Source organism: Myotis brandtii, unplaced genomic scaffold (genome assembly GCF_000412655.1).
Source record: "Myotis brandtii unplaced genomic scaffold, ASM41265v1 scaffold105, whole genome shotgun sequence".
NCBI classification, from domain to species: Eukaryota; Metazoa; Chordata; class Mammalia; order Chiroptera; family Vespertilionidae; genus Myotis; species Myotis brandtii.
The window spans coordinates 9,871,020-9,876,543 of record NW_005353538.1 but is presented as its reverse complement, the minus strand read 5'-3'; positions in this window follow the sequence as shown (position 1 = coordinate 9,876,543).

Below are 5,524 nucleotides of genomic sequence, written 5' to 3'. Positions count from 1 at the left end.
GATTTTACTTAGTCTAAGTATAGGTTTATTTTCTTATAATAGTGGGTTTATTTCCTTATAATATATTCCAAAAAGTGGAATTTCTAGACGCAAGTGTAAATATTTTTACACTTTTTATTGGCAAAATTTTGTGCCCACTTCTCTGAATATAAGAAATTTAAGATAAGTACTGACAAATAAATTAAATGTCTCTTTTTAATAAAGTTACTAATATATAAGATGAAAATAGTCAATTTCATTAGTATATTTTTATTATTATCATTGATTGGACTTTTAACACCTTTACTAGCTAGCTTTTAATGTGAATTATTAATTCATATTGTCTTTCTATTTTGTTACATACAAGTTTTGTGTATTTTTCTCAATAACTGTGGAAATACTTTCTGTATAATAACATTTTAGTTCATAGTCATATGTTAGCAAGCATTTCTTAGTTGTTTGATAACAAATGTTGTGTATGATATTATATAAAACACACAATTTTAGTAATTCACTTACATTCATTTCAATTTGCTTCTATTTTTCAAACTTAAATAGTGTACTACTCCATCTATATTTTCCTATCATTGTATTTAGATTTTTAAAAATATTTTTCTAAAATATATGTAAGTTCTTTGCTGTGAACTATGGGTTTTCATACTGAGGATATTATTGATTGCAGTATTACAAGCCACATTATATCTTCCAATGGATATGAAAGATATACTACATGAATCATTTATTAATATTTTATATATTGTAATATTGTCTTTAACATTAGTTTAAGACAGGGTGAGGACCATCAGGCCCACCTGCCCAGTAAGGCCTGTGACATCATTTGGTCTGGCCCTGCCAAGGCAAATGCAGACAGGACTTAAAATTCAATTAATCTAGGAGTGTGTGTTTTTTTTCATAGCAAGATAAATTTACATTAAGTGAATTATCTTAATCAAATAATGTTATAAATATCCAAATGACCCTTAAAAGAAAAAAGGTTCCTCACCTCTAGTTTAGGATGTGCTCTTGGCTATTTGTTTATGAAGGATGTAAAATGAAGATACTAGACTTTGGTATATATGTTAGAGAATCTTTGACTGTAATGGATTAAAGTCCACTCAAACTAGCATCAAAAACACCCCAGACAAGACAACAACCTTAATGTGAGCATGCAATAGGTAATCTGATTTTCCCTTAAAAAGAAAACAAAAATAGAAAGAAAATCATTGTCTCTGAATAGCATCTCCAATGTGGAATGAGTTCTTTTATAGCCTGCATTTATATATAAAATAGGAATTGTGGCATTCTTAAAATAAATTAGTTAACTTCTCTGATACCAGTTTTAGGTTCAAAGTAGGTACACTAACACTTGACTCTATAGAGCAGGTGTGACGGGCTGTGTATGATGGCTCTCTTTTGCACTCTCTGTCACATAATGGGCAACTGTTTATGGCAGAAGTCATTACTGTTACATGCACTGATTTAATGTTCGGGGCTGTGCCACATCATACTGTTAATCACCGTGGTTTTATAATCTTCATTAGTCTTCCCTTATTCACACTTGCCTTAATTATTTTTGTACATGCTCCCAGGTGAATTTTAGAATGATGTTATACGTTTTCTGACAATTAAAATGAGGTTTGAATGGGATGTAAATAGGTTCATTTGGTTACCTAGGATCATGTTTTATACAATCATTAAGCCACATTTTTTTAAATCATTAAGCAAAGGTTTATATTTTCTTCATATATATTCATTAACTTTTTAGATAAGAATATATATAAACTTAACTCAGCATCCATTTTGAACGTTTACTGACCTAGAAAACTTTTCCCTTAGTTTTTCTTTAAAAATTCTACATATAAAATTTCATCACCTGCAAATCATAGATTTGTCTCCTCCTTGCCAATATCCACAGCTTTTATTTTACATTTATGAAGTTCTATATTTATAATATAGCTTTAGATAATATAAAACAATTAAAACAGTGATACTGGGCATCCTTAATTATTATTTTAATGGAAAGGCTTACAGTATTTCATAACTAACTATGTTTCCTGTTGATCTAAGGTAGATTTTTTATAATAAAATGTACATTTATATTGTTATTTTCATATGGTTCATCTCCCTCTCAGGAATGAATACTATTTTGAGCCCTTACATTGAATATAGTAAATAAAAAGAAAGTTATTATCTTTCTATTTGAACTACTGATATTACAGTCACAGGTATCCTGATATTAAGCAGTGATTATGTTCTTACGATAAAATTTTCTTTGTAACTTAGAATTATTCATTGAATCTCCATTTTAAATATTGATAATATTGATTTAGAATGCCCATAATTATAGACTGGATTGTCATTTATTTTAATTTCTATTGATTTGATTTATAATTATTTATTTCTAACTTGGCTATAGGCTAATTATAATAATATTTTCAATGAACTATAAATCATATTTTTATGAACGCTAGCATATCTACAAATGTTTTATCCAATAGCTCACTTTTAAGTTCACCTAAAAACACATATAAAGACCAATCTGAATGTATTCCTCAATAGTAGCTTTTAAAAATGATCAGTGTAAACTTTTTAAAACATTACCAATATACCATGTCGACATGTCAGTATTCATTATTTTAACTTTCAATCTGTAGATGAAAGCCAATTTGTATAAGCACTAAAAAGGCTTTATTTTGTTTTAATCTTGAGAGCATCAAGACTATGTAAAAGTACCCCATTACATTTGAAAGCTATAAGGAAAAAATGAAAATCTGTGTTCCATGGAATGATTTATGTTCCCTCTCTTTCATCTTGCTGTTTTTCTCCCTCTCTCTCCATATATATTTAGAAACATACTGTACAAGCTACTGTATGACTTTCATTTTAAAAAAATAATTGCCTAGGATTAAAATGAGTAGCAGAGATGTAAATCATTGTAATATAAACAGCATAAGCCTAAAAATCTGGGGAAAGCCAATCTAGGGCTGATTTGGTGGTGGTGAGGTGGGAGGTCTCCACCATGTCCTTACCCCAGCTGCCCTCAATGAGTGCCTTGTATTTCACTCTTTTTTAAAAAAAAAAATTATCTTTATTGCTGGAAGTATTATTGATGTCCCCTGTCCCCTTTTTTCCTCATCGACCCCTCCACCCTGCCCCCCACTCCCCTTCCAGGCCTACTTCACCATTGTCTGTGTCCATGGGCTATGCATATAAGTTATTTGGTTAATCTTTTCCTTCGTCTCCCCTCCCCCCTGCCCCTGCCTCTTTCCCTCTGAGATGTGTTAGTCTGGAGATGTGTTAGTCTGTTCCATGCTTCCATGTCTCTGGATCTATTTTGTTCATCTGTTTATTTTATTCATTAAATTCCACATATAAGTGAGATCATGTGATACTTGTCTTTTTCTGACTGGCTTATTTTGCTTAGCATAATACTCTCCAGGTCCCTCCATGCTGTCTCAAAGGATAAGAGATCCTTCTTTTTTACTGCTGCATAGTATTCCATGATATAAATGTACCACAGTTTACTTACTCAATCACCTACTTGTGGGCACTTGGGCTGTTTCCAGATCTTAGCTATTGTAAATAGATCTGCTATGAACATAAGGGTGCATATATTCTTTCTGATTGGTGTTTCAGGATTCTTAGGACACATGAAAAAATGCTCAAAGTCATTGATCATCAGAGAGATGCAAATTAAAACAACAATGAGGTATCACCTCACCCCTGTCAGAATGGCTATCAAAAACAAATCAACAAACAAGTGAGGTTGAGGATGTGGAGAAAGGAGCACCCTAGTTCACTGCTGGTGGGAATGCAGACTGGTGCAGCCACTATGGAAAATAGTATGGAGTTTCCCAAAAAATTAAAAATGGAACTGCCAATTGACCCAATAATCCCACTTCTAGGAGTGGCAACATGAGCAAACATGAGAAAAATATTCATTTATAAGCCCTCTTGTCCATGAAAATATTCTATAAACAATTTCTCATTGAAGATTCAACTGAGTTTTCTGTTCCTTAAATTTTTTTTATTTGATAATTTTCTCCCAACTCTTGGGAGGAACATGAGAAAGCATATTTACACATGTTCTTGAGAGGTAGCATTTATCAGACAGGCTCCACACGGGTCAACAGAAGATGGGAGGAAAGGAAATTGAATATGGCTATGAAAAGTTAACAGTTCAATATTATAATGGTGGTGATTATAGAAATCTACACATATATTAATCCTACCAGACCTGAGGCCCTGAACCTAACTGTCCCCTATACCTGGGCTCCTGAGCATTAAAGAGAAAAAACCAACATGATATAGAAAAATGTTAGTTACATGCAAACAAGTGGTTAGAATAAGATGGAACTTGGAGACATTGTAGAAAATAGGTCTACCTTTCATCTACCTTTCATCTAGTGGCAATATTCCACCTTTCTGTGGAAATTACCGAAAAATCGGTACAGCGGTCTGGTAGGGTTAAAGTTAGAACTTTAGACATAAAATTAGTGCATGGTAGAGTAGTGAAATCTGAATAAAATGTAGGGTTTTTATCAATGTCAATTTCCTTATTTCAATATTGTACTGCAATTACCCAAGATGTTACACTGTGTGAAATTGGGTGAAGGGTATACAGAATATGTTTGTACATTTCCTCTTTTATTTTATACTAGAGGCCCAGTGCACAAAAATTTGTGCACGGGGGGGGGGTGTCCCTCAGCCTGGCCTGTGCCCTCTCGCAGTCTGGCACCCCTCGGGGGATGACCATCTGCTGGCTTAGGCCTGTTCCCCGGGAGATTGGGCCTAAGCTGGCAATCAGACATCCCTCTGGCAGCCCGGCAGCCCTCAGGGGATGTCCACTTGCCAGTGGGGAGCAGGCCTAAACTGCAGTCGGACATCCTTAGCTCTGCTGAGGAGGCAGGAGAGGCTCCCACCACCACTGCTGTACTGGCAGCCATCAGCCTGGCTTGTGGCTGAGCAGAGCTCCCCCTGTGGGAGCACACTGACCACCAGGGGGCAGCTCCTGCATTGAGTGTCTGCTCCCCGGTGGTCAGTGTGTGTCATAGTGACCAGTCATTCCCAGTCTTTCTGCTGTTAGGGTCAGTTTGCATATTACCCTGTTATTATATAGGACTAGAGGCCCGGTGCACAAAAATTTGTGCACTTGGGGGGCGGGGAGAGGGGGTTCCCTCAGCCCGGCCTGTGCCCTCTCACAGTCTCGGACCCCTCGGGAGATAACAACCTGCTGGCTTAGGCCTGCTCCCGGGTGGCAGAGGGTAGGCCCAATCCCTAGGTGCAGCCCCTGGTCAGGCTCAGAGCAGGGCCGATTGGGGAGTTGGGGCGCCACGCCGTCATGCACAGAGCAGGGCGGATCGGGAGGTTGCGATACCACCCTCAGTCACGCTCAGGGTAGGGCCGATTGGGGGGTTGGGGCACCGCCACCTGTCACACTCAAGGCAGGGTCGATGGGGAGGTTGCGGCGCCACCCCATCACGCACAGAGCAGGGCCGATCAGGGGGTTGAGGAGCTCCCCGCTGTCACTCACAGAGCAGGGCCG